Source organism: Camelus bactrianus, chromosome 3 (genome assembly GCF_048773025.1).
Source record: "Camelus bactrianus isolate YW-2024 breed Bactrian camel chromosome 3, ASM4877302v1, whole genome shotgun sequence".
Taxonomy (NCBI): Eukaryota; Metazoa; Chordata; class Mammalia; order Artiodactyla; family Camelidae; genus Camelus; species Camelus bactrianus.
In genome coordinates this window covers 107250953-107266557 of record NC_133541.1, presented here as the reverse complement: position 1 = coordinate 107266557, position 15605 = coordinate 107250953, and the positions used below count along the sequence as shown (strand labels likewise).

The 15605-nt window shown below is 42.8% G+C and overlaps 1 protein-coding gene across 7 annotated transcripts in view; it reads right to left on the bottom strand.

The window, feature by feature from the left end:
• Positions 1-15605, bottom strand: part of ARHGEF37 (Rho guanine nucleotide exchange factor 37) — a 113598-nt gene that overhangs the window by 12892 nt on the left and 85101 nt on the right. For 3 of the 7 annotated variants that reach the window (XM_074360913.1, XM_074360917.1, XM_074360918.1), the window contains exon 17: positions 10451-10533. The exons of 3 other annotated variants lie outside the window; for them this stretch is intronic. The gene's annotated coding sequence lies outside the window, so the exon portion shown is untranslated. Of the gene's footprint in view, positions 1-10450; positions 11812-15605 lie in introns of all 7 variants that reach the window. One more of the 7 variants, XM_074360916.1, reaches the window with a different exon arrangement.

Sequence of the window (15605 nt, the reverse complement as noted above, 5' to 3'; positions counted from 1 at the left end):
TCCCTGATACTCTGAAATGTCTGTACTAGGGCCTCTGAGACTGTTTCTGAGAGAGGAGAAACACCCTGGGGTGACCAAAGCCTGGCCTGGAGCTGCTGCGCAGACCTAGACCATCTGTTTCCCCAAGTCCCTTTGGGTCTCCCCATTGCTGGGACACAGCCTTGGTTGCAAGAGAAGCCCAGGACTGATCAGGCAAAAAGTCCAAATGGACACCGTCACCAGTTTGCAGCTACTACCTCAGCATGACTTTTTGAGGGTGGGTTCCCACTAGCCTGGAGGCTATGCAGGCAGCTGGGACTGTCCCTCAGGCCAGGAGGGCCCCCAGCTGTCCCAGGGACATGCCTTAAGGCACATGGAGTCCTGCACAGAGTTCTGGGGACACAGAGATGGGCCACATGTGCGGGCTGCCTTTACAGAGCTTCTAGATCATCTGGGGAGATGAGGCCAACACCTAGAAAATGAGATTGAAAGTGACCGAAGCCATATGAGGGTGCAGATGGGGAGAGTCTATGGGAGCTTAGAGAAAGGAGAGTCATTTCTAGCTGGGGCTGCATGAAGGGAGGCTCCTGGAGCTGGGGCTGGAGCTGGGCCTTAAATGGTGGGAAGGATTTCACCAAGTTAACAGAACAGCAAAGGCAATGTTGCCTAGTCCAAAGGCCCACAGCATATTCAGGTGCCAGGACTTCCTAGAATGACTATCGTGGGAGCTGAGTGAGGAGAGAGGTGGGAGACAGGGCCGGGCAGGAGAACTGAAGTCTGGCCGGTCTAGCTCACTCAAGAGCTGAGGCTTTAGTCTGAAGTGTGGGAAGTCTTTGAAGGTTTTTGAGCAGATACCATTTGGATTTGTAGATCTCTGTGCTTCCTTCATACACTTGCTAGATGACAAAAATCCTCTGGAGAGCTCGATAAAATGCAGATCCCCAGACCCAGGTACAGAGGATTCTGACTCAGTCTTTCTGGGAAGAGTTGGTGGGTGGCTGGATGGTGGTGGGGGAGGCACAAGTATGGTTTTGATCAGTCACTCAAATCAGGACTGAGCCTCACCTCTTTCTGCGTCCTCTTTCTACTGTGTGTCAATACCTACATCCTTCAATTGTGTCAGGGATGGGAGTGGTAGATAAACAAAGCGTGGGGATACTTCCTGTGGTGTGATATGTGGGAGGATCAATGCGGAAGTGTCTCCGACCCTGGTGACACCAACCACAGTGAACCCAGCCAGACAGTCACAGGGCTGTGATCACTCCTTTCTCCCCCTAGCTTCATGGGTGCTTGAGGGAGGCAGCCTGGCCAACCGGCACGATCTTTTGCCTAGTGTTATCACTTTTCCTGAGAAACTCAAAAGTGGCCAAGCAATTCAAAGGTCTTTTATGACCAAGAGGACAAAAGTCAGCTCCAATCATTAGTTATTAATTTCTCCTTACTACACCTTGGACAAGATCCTTGTCCCTGTTTTAGAGACAGTGAACTGAGATCTTGGGGGTCTTAGGGTTACTCTAACTCGTCCCTCTTTGATGCCAAGATGTCTTATCAGACCCCCAGGCAGGCCTGTCCAAAGAGAGAGCCTCTACACTCACACCCACTAAAGTTGTGTGTGCACGGGTTGGGTCAGGGGGCTCAATGTCCTGACCAGCAGAAGAAAGATTTACACTTAAAACCAGGATCTCCAAAACAACAACAAAATAGTAATTATCTGAGGTGAAGGATATGTTAACTACCTATTGTGGCAACATGTCCCAGTAGTTACATGTATCAAATCATCACACTGTACACCTTAAACTTACACAATGTTATATGTCAATCATATTTCAGTAGAAGTGGAAATGAATGGATAAATAAATACTAAATCAAACCAGGATTCTACCTCTCCTGGCAGGTGTGTCAATAGTAATCTGTATCAAGAACTTTAAAATGCTTTAGACCCTCTGGTTCAGCAAGTCCATTTTGGGAATCTCTCCTGAGGAAATAATCCTCTCTATGGACAAGCCTCCAGACACAAAGGTGTTCATCGTAGCATTATTCATGATAACTGAAAAACGAAATCAACCATGTCTATGCTAGCAATAGACACACTGCTAACTTTTATGGCACTGGGCTGTTGGCAAATCATTTTACCTGCATTATCTCATTGAATTCTGGCAGGAGCCCTGTAAGGTAAATACTGGTATCTATCCCCATTTTTCAGATAAGGAAACTGGGCACAGAGAAGTTAAGTAACACACCCAAGGTTACATAGCTAACAGCAAGCAGAGCCAGGATTTACAGGAACATGAAAAAATACTTCTGTTGAAATGATTTTTATTAAAAAGAATCAAAACTGATATATGGAATGATTATAACTATACAAAACAATAATAATGATGACTCAGAAATTTATTTTTGAAGACATCAGAGAAATACACTAGACTATTAGAGTGGTTCTCGTTAGGTGCTGGGTGTGTGGATGTTTTATGACTTTGGTGGGCACAGAGGTGAGAGGGTCTACTTTTTTCCCCTACTTTATACAATTGCATATTTTTCTAATACAAGGGAGAAAATGAACTTCTTTGTTTTTAAATAGGAATTTAGAATTGATACTGCAAGAGGGTGGTTCTCCAATTGAGGGATTTTAGGCAATGGGAGAGTTATCCAGGGGTCGTAAGAACCTTGCTGGAGCAGCTGCCAGAAGCAGCTGGAAGTTTCTGACCAGACCACTTCGTTCTGACCTGGCATCACCTCAGAGGTGTGCAGGGAGCAGCAGATCAGAAGCCAAGATGGTGAAAGGCTCAGAAAACAAGTCTCAAGAGAAAACTTCTAAACCCTTGTTCCCAGATCATGGGGACAGTCCAGGGAGGTTTTCTAAGGGCATGTCTGGCAACAGGGAGGTTGGAGGTCTCTTTGTTTTCCTCTCCCCTCTGCAGGGTGGGGACGGCAGCCAGACATCAAGTTCCCCCCACTGCAGCCACATGGCGAGAGAGGGGATGAGGGGCGGCAGCAGGAGTGGTCCCGGGGCTGGCCTCCTCCTCCATCTCTATCACCTCCCCCAACACCTGCACACCACTTCTTTAAAATAGACAGTTCTTGCTTAACCTGACACAAAGCATGTATCAAAAATTCCTTGGAAAACTATTTTTATTTGATTGTAACACACTATCAAAGTAAAAACCCTGTGCTTGTTGGACAAACATCCCTTCAAAACAGCCCCCATGCCTGTCCTAGAGAGGGATCTGGAAGCACCTTGCCCTCTGCTGTGCCCTGATTCCACCAGAGAGTCCTGAGGGTTAAGGAGACTTAAGATGGGGACTGGGTGAATGGTTTGGCAGGCAGGGCAGGCCATCTGAGGGCAGCAGGAGAGGCAGAGCCAGGGTCTGCGCCAAGGAGGCTGCAGAGAGCAGGGCCAGAGGGAAGGGTCCAGGGCTGCTTGGAGGTCAAGGTCAGGCCAGCAAGGCTTCATCAGTGGCCTAAAACCACTGGCTTTATGTTGGAAAACTTAGTTAATTACAGACCTATTCTAACATAAAATAACAGATGTCATTATAGAAAATTAAGAAAAAAGAAACAAGTTAAAAAAAACAATGACCATTTCTCTGATGTCTTTATTTTAAAGTACATTTTATTATAAACATATTTTCCCTTTGAAAGTAAGCCAGGAGTGTTCAGTGTATACTTTAAATATTTCTGTGCTGTTTGAATGTTTTTAAAAATACCGGCCTTATTTATGTTAAGTAATGTCTGCTGCTTCTTTAGTAAATACAAAATAGAGCAGAAACAAACAAAAAGGTTTTTTTTAACCTAAATTTTTTTTATCTTATGTTTCAGAAACTTTGTTTTTATGACATAAAGCAAGTACTCAGGAAAAAAGTATATAACTTTGAAAGTACAGGCTACCACATTCAAAAGGCACAGAGATGGTTGTATACGGTGAAAAGTCAGCCTCCTTCCTCCCTCTCCTGTTCCCCTGCCGCCCAATTCCCCTCCCTGGGGGAAACCATTTTTGCTATTTTTAAAAATTCATTTTGGCCAAGAGTATCTTTGCATTTGCAAATGTATGTGTATTTTTGCTTTAGTAATTATGTGTGTATGTGTGTGTGTGCGTGTGTTTAATCAAGGCTCTATGTTCTGAACCTTGCTTTTTACATAATGTATCTTGGGGATCTTTCCATAAGACATGCAAAGAATTCTGTCAGCTGTGACACACGCCTATTAACAACCTAAATTGTCCTTTTTTTTCTTTTTTTTTATTGAAGTAAATATGAAAACAAATTGTCCTTCTTAATGGCTAACCAGAAACCCTCAAAACTCTTAGCCACTCTAACAAGGTCTGCACCCCCAAGTAGATGGGAGAGACAAGGAGGGGGTGGTTCAAGGGCTCTCTTCCTTCCTTCTCTCCTCTCTCTCCCTGCCCCCTTCATTTCTTCCTTTCCTTCTTGCTTTCTAACACTTGGCGTGAGGGGCAGGTAATTAAGCTTATTTATTTAATGGAGGTACTGGGGATTGAACCCAGGACCTCCTGCCTGCTAAGCACACACTATACCCTGAGCTATACCCTCTCCCCTTTCCTTCTTGCTTTCTAAAATGAAAACAGCTCATTGTAGCTTGATTCACTCTGATTATTAATGCAAACCATGCTTAATTGTAAAATGATCAGAAAGCCCAAAAAGAAAAACAACGAGAAAGTAAAAAATCACTCCCACCATTACCCAGAAATAATCTCTGTTAACATTTTAGCATCTGTCCTTCCAGTTATTTTTCTGGAATACGTACAATTTTTTTCACCATTTTAGCCATTTTAAAGTGTACCGTTCAGGGGTGTTTAGTACATTTTACAATATTGTACAACCATCACCACTCTCTAGTTCCAGAAATTTTTCATCATCCCAAGAGGAAACCTTGTAACCATTAAAGAACCTATTCCCCTCTCTCAGCCCCGGTAACCACTAACCTGCCTTCTGTCTCTGTGGACGTGCTCATTCTGAGTGTTTTACACAAACCGAATCATGTACTAGGTGGCCTGCTGTGTTTGGCTTCTTTCACTTAGCATAATGTTTTCAAGGTTCATCCATTTATCATTACTTCATTAGTTTTCATAGCCAGCTAATATTCCATTGTGTGGGTATGCCGTATTTTGCTTATCCATACATCATTTGAGGGACTTTGGGTTATTTCCACCTTTCGGCTATTGCGAATAGTGTTGCCTTGAACATGTGTGTATAAGTTTTTGATTGAATATCTATATTCAGTTCTTTGGGATATGTATTTGGAAGTGAAAGTGCTGGATTAAATGGTCATTATATGTTTAAGTTATTGAGGAAACAAGAAACTGTTTTCTACACTGGCAGCACCATTTTACATTCCTTTCAGTGATGTATGAGAGTTCCAGTTTCTCCACATCCTTGTCAACACTTGCTATTGTCCACTTCTTTTAAAATTACAGTTATCCAAGTGGATATGAAGTGGTCTCTCATTGTGGTTTTGGTTTACATTTCCCTAATGACTAATGATCTTGAGCATCTTTTCCTGTGCTTGGACCATTCATATATATTCTTTGAAGAAATAGCTATTCAAGGCCTTTGCATGTGCCCGACTAGCTCAGTTGGTAGAGCATGAGACTCTTATTCAAGGCCTTTGCCCATTTAAAGAATTGGGTGGTCTTTTTGTTGCTTAGTTGTACAATTTCTTTACATATTTTGGATACAAGACCCTTATCAGATATATAAATTGTAAGTATTTTCTTTCATTCTGTAGATTTGTTTTCATTTTTTGGTAGTATCTTTTGATACATAAAAGTTTTTAATTTTATGGGTGAAAAGTATAGAAAGGTACAAACTTCCAGTTTAAAAAAATAAGTCATGGGGATGTAATGCACAGCATGGTGACTATAGTTGCTAATACTGTATTGCATATTTGGAAGTTGCTAAGAGGGTAGATCTTAAAAGTTGTCACCATGAAAAAAGAAACTGTAACTATGTATGGTATCGAATGTTAACTAGACTTATTGTGGTGATTACTTCACAATATTTACAAATATCAAATCATTATGTTGTACAGCTGAAACTAATATACGTCAGTTATATTTCAATAAATAGTTTTTAAATTTTGATGAAGTCCTATTTATTGTTTCTTTTGTTGCTTGCACTCAAGGTCATGAAGACTTAGCCCCATGTTTTTTTCTAAGAGTTTTCATAGTTTTAGCTCTTACATTTGATCTTTTTTCCATGTTGATTTTTGTATATGGTGTGAGGTAAGAGCCCAGCTTCACTCTTTGCTGTGGATATGCAGTTGTCCCAGCATCATTTATGGAAAAGATTATTCTTTCCCCTATTGAATGGCCTTAGCACCCTTGTTGAAAACCATTTGACCAAAGATGTACAGGTTTATTTCTGGACTATCAATTCTATTCCATGGATCTATTGGTAAGACATTCTTTATGCCAATACCACATTATTTTGGTTATTGTAGCTTTGTAGTAAGTTTGAAAATCAAGAAGTGTGTCTTCACATTTTGTTTTTCTTTTTTAAGATTGTTTTGGCTATTGTGGTTCCCTGCAATTCCATCTGAAGTTCAGAATCAGCTTTTCCACTTCTGAAAAATGGAATGGAGTGGGATTTGGGGAATTTTTTTTTTTTTTTTTTAGGGATTGCATTGAATCTGTAGATTGCTTTGGGCAGTAATGTCATCTTAACAATACTGTGTCTTCAAGACACAAACACAGATGCCCATTTATTTAAATCTTCTTTAATTTCTTTCAGCAATGTTTTGTAGTTTCTGTATCAAGTCTTACATCTTCGTTGTTAAACTTATTCCTAAGTATTTTATTCTTTTTTGGTGCTACTGCACATAATTCTTTCCAATTTTTTATTGTGGCAAAATACACATAACATAAAATTTCTCACCTTGTACATTTTTAAGTGTACAGTTCAGTGGCATGAAATATATTCATGTCATGCTACCATCACCATCACCACCATCCATTCTAGACCTTTTTCATCTTATAAAAATTAAACTCTATACCCATTAAACAATAACACCTCACTCTCCCCTCCCCTGTAGCCCCTGGCAGTCACCGTTCTGCTTTCCATCTTTATGGTTTTGACTACTCTAAGTGACCCATATAAATGGAAAAACACAGTATTTCACAACTGGCTTATTTCATTTAGTATAATGTCAAGGTTCATCCATGTGTAGCATATGTCAGAATTTTTTTCCTTTTTAAGTCTGAATAATATCTTATTGTGTGTATGTACCACATTTTGCTTATCCATTTATCTGTCAATGACATTTGGGTTACTTTCGTGTTTTATCTACTGTGAATAATGCTGCTATGAACCTGGGTGTAAAAACATCTCTTGGAGAACTTGTTTTTCATTCTTTTGGGTATACACCCAGAAGTGAGATTGCTGGATCACATGTAGTTTTGTTTTTAATTGTTTAAGGAACTGCCATACTGTTTTCCATAGTGGCTGTTACCATTTTACGTTTCCATCAACAGTACACAAATGTTCTAATTTCTCTACACACAACTTTTTGAATCAAAAATTTTAACTTAACCTTTGGAACTCTGTGTATGTCAGTGGTATAGAGGGCTACTTAATCATTTATGGCACTTTATGGATATACAACAATTTGTTTTAATAACCCCTTAATATTGGCCATCTTTTTAAAGCTCTGGTGAAAGTTGTCAAACTGTCCTCCCAAAATATCAGACCAACACTCACTCTAAGTAGCAGTGGAAAAGGGCCTGTTCCTCACACAGGGTACCAATGACTTTTACCCAATGTCACTTCCAGAGGGACAGTATGGGGGCCTTAACATGCTCCTTCACAAGGCAGAAGTCCTGAACAAGATAGGAACAGTCTCATTCAACAGACAGGTCTTCCTCTTGGACCCTAAGGGTCCTTAGCAAATCTTTATTGGAATCTTTGTTATACAGATAACTTGGTCGATTTCTGGTTTTCATCTGTTATTTGTCTGTTTCTTCCTCTAGCCTGTAAGCCTAGAGGATGCGGCATGGGACTGTGTCTGGCTTGTTCACTGTGAATGCCAATGTCTTGTAAAGTGCCTGGCACAGGGAAGATACCAGAAAAGGTTAGTTATTATTAGGATGGGGTACAAGACAGCTTCCACAAGCTGAAATTCCGTAAGAACAGCATCCATCACCGCCTTTCGCGCCTTCAAGGCGAGCATAGCCTCTGGCACATGGTGGCAGGTAAGTATTTGCCAAACGAGTTAACGAAAGAGCCGCTCTAGAGTGCTGATGGTGGTAGCAGACCTGAGGACTCCTGGCCCAGCGCTCTCTCTGCGCCCCGCCCGCTCTTACTCACTTTTAATTTAATGTTTGCACTGGATTTCTGTCTTTATGGTTCCTTGGTGTCTGTGCTTCAGCAAAACAGCCACATTTCTGCTGCCAAACAGACAAGTGTGTGCCATCACCTGTCAGCAGTTCTGAAGTCCCATCTCACACTCCCAAAAGATTTTCCAGTAGTGAGGACCAGGGAGGGAATTTCCCCATGCGTGCCGGGCCCTGGCCCATCTGTGCCCCCTTCACTTGGATGCTATTCTATGAGCTGGAGTCAGCATGAGAGCTATTTTTGACTAAGTGGCTACCTAATCTTACATAACCCTCAGTGATTCAGGCCAAGGTCATTCGGCTTAGTGCATGAAAGACACTTCAGAGATAGTGATCCCCCCTCCCCAGAACCCCTCCAGAGACTGGGAGCTGGGAGGGCAATGCCGGTGGTTCTGGGTTTTCACTGCAAAGCCCAGCTAGGACCTTCTGAGCATAGCTTGACTCTGATCGCAATCCCTGGGAAAGTTCCCCAAACATCTTGTTTCCCAACATCCTTGGCACTTGTGTGGAATTACAAACTCAGGATCCAGGGTGTTGGGACCCTCCTCTACCCCAACACACACCCAGTTCCTCCCCTAATGTGGAGATGCAGGAGCTGAAGATACTTGAAAGGCCCCCTGGGGGAAGATCTTTGTCTCTCCTGGGGGAAAAGTGATAAGCCCACATTTTAACTTCAATTTTTTTTATTGGAAAAGAGAGAGAATGATATTCAAGGTTGTCTGGAATCTCATCCCAAATAGCTTTCCTATCTCATCAGCAAGTCCTTAGCCAAAAACTTGACCTATAATAGATGCTCACTAAACGCCTAGTGAATGGAGTTCACTGTCTGCTCCCTGAGACTTCCCGCCGCACCCCCACTGCTGGCCGCCTCCAGGTCCTGCAGCTGGACTCTGCACATTTGCAGATGCTGTTTCCTTCACCCCATAAGCCCTTTGCTGTGGGCTCTACCTGCAGGGCCCAGTTCAAAGCCCAATGCCTCCAGACTACCTTTCAGGAGCCCCCTAAACAGAACAGGTTGTTCTTTGGTCTCTATTTTCCTAGCACAATGCTGACACTTCTGTTTTGAGCTTCTTATAATATAACTGGCTATGTACTCAGCTGTTTCTTCTGCCAGACTGTGAGCTCCTTGCGGGCAGGGCTGGCCCTTAGTCATTACTACATCTCAAGCACATATTGCTACCTGGCACTTATGGGCCCCTGTAAATATCCATTTGTTGGATGGATGGATAACTAGAGATATGAATGAGGTCTGCAGCTCACAGAATTTTTTGTGTTTCAAATACACCATGGACTTGCTGAAGGAGAGAGCCATGAGTGATAGTGTCTTGAGTTGAGGTCCTGAATACTCATAGTATCAACATAGCTTTTCTCTCTTAAAATTTTGTAATCTCAGGGGGAGGGTATAGCTCAGTGGTAGAGTGCATGTCTAGCATGCACAAGATCCTGGATTCAGTCCCCATTAACTCTATTAACAAAAATTTGTTTTAATCTCACAAGTAATTGGTGTCCATTGTAGAAAACACAGCATAACTGCGAGAAAACCACTTTTAACATTTTAGAATAATTTTTCAGACATTTTTCCCCCTATGGCTTCACCCTTACACTGCTATGTTTTTGCAGAAATGGGACCTCACTGTGCTTAATATTTTGTTACCCATCTTCCTCATCGATAGGTAGAGGATAATTAAGATTATAGGCCCAGTTCCATTTCCTGGGAAATGATGTTCCTCTCTGTTTAATTCAGGAACATTCATGTTAAGTCAAAGAGACCCCTCCCCAGGTCTTAGGGGATGGGTCCAAAGGCAGGTCTTGACCCAGCAGGGCCAGTCACAGTGCCTGGCTGCCCTGCCCACAGCTGACTGGTTCTGATTTGGGCACTTGACCTAAGGTGGTCAATATATTCCTTTCTTGAGATTTCTGGATTTAAGGCTAGGGGACAGCTTCAGGTAGACTACTTCCTGTGTTACCTTGTTCCTCACTATCTGGTCTGCAGTGAGAAAGTGAGTCTGGCACACAGGGAGAGGCAAACATGGCAGATGGAGAGGGAGTCCTGGAACTGAGTCTGGATTCTGGTTCTTAGGATCTGGCCACACTGCTGCCCTTCCCAAATTTGAATGTTCAACTCACCTTTGGATTCCATGGGCCAACAAATCCAACCTGTACTTCTTCCATTTTGAGATGGATTTCTGTCACTTGTCACTCAACAGGTCCTAACACACACACACAATGTGTCATGGATACACTTTCATGTCAGTTTGCCCAACATCATTTGTTCTTTTTTGTTGTTTTTTTTTTTTTTTTAATTTTTAAATTTCTTTCTTTCTTTTAGGAGGAGAGGGTAGGTACTTAGGTTTATTTATTTATTTGTTTAATGGAGGTACTGGGGATTGAGCCCAGGACCTTGTGCATGCTAAGCATGTACTCTACCACTGAGCTACACCCTCCCTGCCCCAACAGCATTTGTAATGTGGCAGGGTATTGTCTGAATTTCCACTTTTAACTAGTCTCCTGTTGTTGGATATCTGGATGATTTCCATTTTTTCCACTCTGATGAGCAATGCTACAGTAAACAGCCTCATAAATTCCTCTTTGTTTCCATGCATTATTTTATCAAAATGATTTCCTCAAGGTGGAATTGCTATAGCAAAAGGTATTCATGACAGTTTTGGACCCCCTGATGCTTTGTGACTATTGCCTCTTCCACTGTCACTGCCCACACTGTTGTTGGATGCCTTCATGGGATTATACTATTTCCGGCTGAGTTGGCCCCAATGAGTTGTTTGACCTTCATTGCTCCTTTGGGGTGGGGGTGGGGGGTGCCCAAGTTTTGGCTCTAATCTGCCTATAAACTATGTCCAAGTATTCTGTCGAAAAAGTAGGTGTGGGGTCAGTCATATTCTTGAGCATTTTCAGAGGATTTTATAAAGATAAGTCCCCGAGAGTACAGTGGACACCAAGGGTGTAAACAAAGGAACATCCAGCTTCAAGGTCACTGGCTGGGTTCTGAGTGTTTATTCCAGAAAGCAAGGGGAGTACACGGCTATGAGGACATGTCTGGCACCCAACACCAGGGAACGGGCACAGTCCTCAGGCTGGGAGGTCCTGGGAAAAATCAGTCCACAGTCCCCGTGCTGAGTACTGGGCTCAGAGCTGGATTACAGGGGACAAGGAGACACAACTCCCACCGCCCTGGAGCTCACAGCCTGGTGGCAAAGACTGAATGGGTCTTACTGGGAAGACTGAGGAGCTCACCGGGCAGTGCTGGGTGCCTCGGGTGGGCAGGTCAGGGGCTCCTGCTCAGACAAAGTGGAAGCCTCCCTGACAAAAATGAGTTAAGCTGAGACGTGAAGGATGTGCAGTGGTGACCCCAGTGAAGAGCGAGCAAGTATCCCCGGCAGAGGAAGCAGATGGTGAAAAGGCCTGGAGACAGGAAAGCACGTAGAGCATTCAGGAGACAGAAGGTCTTGCGTGGCTGGAACATAGAGGATCTGGCGAAAAGAGTGAAAGATGAGAAACAAAGCCTCTTCGTGGCCAGGCCTAGTGGCCTGTGCTGAGAACTCTTTCCTGAGGACGTGGGGAGTTTTGCAGGGGACAGCAGGGGAAAGGTGTGCCCCATTTTCCTCTGGGAGAAGCCGGGACAGATTGAGTCAAGTGGTAACAGGATGTGTTTCTGGCACTTGTGGCCTGTCCCAGGAGCCCAAGGCTGTTGGAAACCTTCTCTGTCCATTACACTTGGCCCTCAGACCTCTGAGCTCAGGCCCCTGCCGTGAGAGCCGAGTCCAGGGCCTCAGGCAGCCTGCTCGGCATGACTGATGCCCTTGCAGGTCAGTCCAGGCTCCTAGCCCAGGGCCTCCTCTCTTAGTGGATAAACATTGCATGCTCATGGAGCCACATACACATGAATACATCTCTACTTTCTACATAAGGAAGCAATATTCCCCCTCCCCCACCCCCACCTTGCCTCCCATACAGACAAGATTCTTTGTCATGAAATTAAATGGAATGAGATAATGGGACTGAAAGTGCTTTGTAAAAGGAAAAAGGGCTAGAACGGGAGCTTTCAGGGTTTTGTTGTTGTTGTGCTTTTTTTTTTTCTTAAGAAGCAGAAGTCTTTTTCAAATAAAATCTTACTGTACATCCATATATCCATCTGTTCCCACAATGTGGCCTTTTGGAAACATCTCAAGTTTTACACGTCCAAAACTGAGGCCTTGGATTTTAGCATCCTCTTCAAATCTGCTCCTCCCCCAACTTCTTGTCTTAGTTCTGATACCTCCTCCCACCCAAGTGCTCATACTAGAAGCTGGAGAGATGGTCCTGATGCCCTCCCATTCCCCTGCCCACACTCTCAAGCCACCACTGCCCCCACCATTACCTTCCCATGGGCTCCTCTCCAACGTGTGTCTCCAACCCATTCTCAGCAATCCATCGCCACCAACACCCCTCTGGGCCAACCATCACTCGCTGGGATTCTGTAACAGCCCTACCTCATTTCCCCTTCACTGCACCTGCCTGTTTTCCAGTTCAAAGCTCACATACTGGACAGACTGGAACATTCATACAGAGTCCTGGACAATCATAAGCTTTAAGCTTGATGAGTTTGCATAAACTGCAGATACTTGTGTAACCAATGCCCAGCTCAAGAAGCAGAACATCACCAGCATCCCAGAAGTCCCTGTATGCACCCCCTAGTCACTCCCGTTACTCCCCAGGATAATCACTGTCCTTACTTCTAACAGCATAGATTCATTTTGCCTGTTTTTGAACTTTTTATACATGAATTAATACAATGTGTATTATTTTATATCTGCCTTAATTCATCCATCATCATGTTTGAGAGATCCATCCACATTGTTATATATAGTTGTTTGTTCATGTTCATTGCTGTATAGTATTCCATTGTCTAACTATATCATTATTTGTTCAGTCAAGCACTGAGAAACATTTGAGACATTTTTAGTTTGGGGATTTTACAAAGTGCAGTTGTCACTATTTTTGTCTTTGGTACCCATAAGTATGCATCTTATTGGGTATCTACCTAGAAGTAGAATTGCCTCCTCTTAGTGGTATGTGTATGTTCTGACAGATAGATTTTTAGGGCACAACTAGACTGCATTTCCTTGCTTAAACCCTCCATGGCCTCCCATTGCCTTCAGAATAAAGTTCCGACTTTTTATCTCAACTCACATAGTCCTTGCATGTTCTGGCATCCTCTGACTTCTCCCTCCCCGCCTCAAACCCTCTCCTACATAGGCTACTTTCCCACCATACTGACCTTCCAGTCCATTCTTGGAGCTGGCCAAGCTTTTTCTCTGCCAAGGATCCCACCCATTTGATGTGCTGCAGTTTCCAACTGGCCAGTTCTTACTCATTCTTTGTGTTGTAAGTCAAACAGAACTTTCTCAGAGAGGCCTCTCCCGATCCCCTAATGTAAAAGAGCAGTCGCCATGATTGTCACTCATTGCCCAGCTCCCAACTGCACCAAACTACAATTTGAAATTGTCTCATTGTTAATGACTGCCTCATCCAGTAGATGTAAGCAACAGGGACTGGGGCTGTCATGTTCACTGCTGGATCCCCAACTCCTAGCCCCGGGCAGGAACATAGTAGGAGCTCAATAAACAGCAATACTGGTATCATGTCACACAGCAAAAGGAAAAAAAAAGCAATATGGTACAGAGAGTAGATAAGAGAAGAACCAAGGCCTCAAAGTCACACAGGGACCAGGATGCAAATCTTGGCTCCATTACTCTTATGCCTTTAGGCAAGTTACCTAAGTTCTCTGGGCCTCAGTTTCCTGCTCTGTAAAACAAGGATAATCCTCTGGCCTGAGAATGGATGTGCATACAGCGCCCAGCACAGGGTCAGCCACGTGGAAAGTGCTAACGAAGTAGTGGTTTCCTGTGTAGCAGCTCTTTGAAGCCTCACCACAATCCCAGGGGCAGGAACTGTTTTAAATCCTCATCTTACAGATGAATAAGTCAAGGAACTATGTCCCAGGGAGTTTAAATACTCTGTCCAATAATTCTGGCTCCAGATCCTAGGGCCTGCTTTACAACAGTGATGGTGGTGGCGCGTGAAAGATGATAAAAACAGAGGAAGGGGCAGTGGTGAGCTCCAAACAGCAACAGCCCGGTTCACTCCCACCCCTCTGACAACCATTCATCTCCATGAAACTCAAAGGTTAGGAGCGCAGCAGGAAAACCACCGGGTTACACAAACATCCGTGGTTATTAATAGCTATGAAGGAGAAAAGAGAAAGATCTGATTACAGAAAAATTTCAAACTTCTATCTAACAAAAGACATCACAAATGAGGTCAAAAGATAAATGAGAATGTGGGAGAAAATATTTTAACTTCATAATAACAAAGGCTTACTCTCCCTGACATGAACACTCTCCTGCAAATAAACTGGAAAAATACAAATGACCCCATGGAAAAATGGGCAAAGACTGTGAACAGTGTACAGAGGAGGAAATGACAACAGGCAACACACAGTGTGTAAGTAGGGAAATGAAAATTTAATAATGAGCTCCTACCTGTCTCCTAATATTAGCAAAAATGAAAAATATTGGTAACACCCATGGCTGATGAAGGAATAAGGAAACCAACACTGGGATACCCATCGTCAGACTGTAAAAAAAAATGTTACAGCCTTTTAGGAAACATATTCTAAAATATTATGACAAAAACAATGCACAAAAAAGTTCAGAAATAAAAGCATAATACATGGTGATATAAATAGATAGATAAACATATAGATACAAGAAGTCACTGACACATTTTTATAATAACAAGAACCGAGAAACACCTTGACTGCATCAACACAGTTGCATATTACGTAGCTACTACATGAGGTACATCTGTATGTGCCAACATAAAATAACTTCTGAAAAAAAGTTAAGGAATAATGCCTACAGCTTGATTTTATTTTCACAGAAAACAACACAAACATAGCCAAATCACCTTGAATGCTTGTTTAAGCAGAAAAAAAAAGTAGGAAAATCAAATTTCTAATTACAGTGCGTCAAAGGAGTTGGACTAGAGGGTGTCTTGCTTCAGATACATCTTTAAGTTTGAATTGCTGCAATGAGCATATATTTTATTTAATATGCTCTATTTAATAAGTCACTAATAATGACTTAGAAAGTGTTGCCTGCCTCTCTACTCTTGTAAAACCTTTCTTGCTTTAACACTTACTTTGCTTCAGTTCCTACAGATTAGCTGCTGGTTGGAAAGAAGGTGTTAATTGTCTTATGAACAACTTCCTCTGATTAACCTC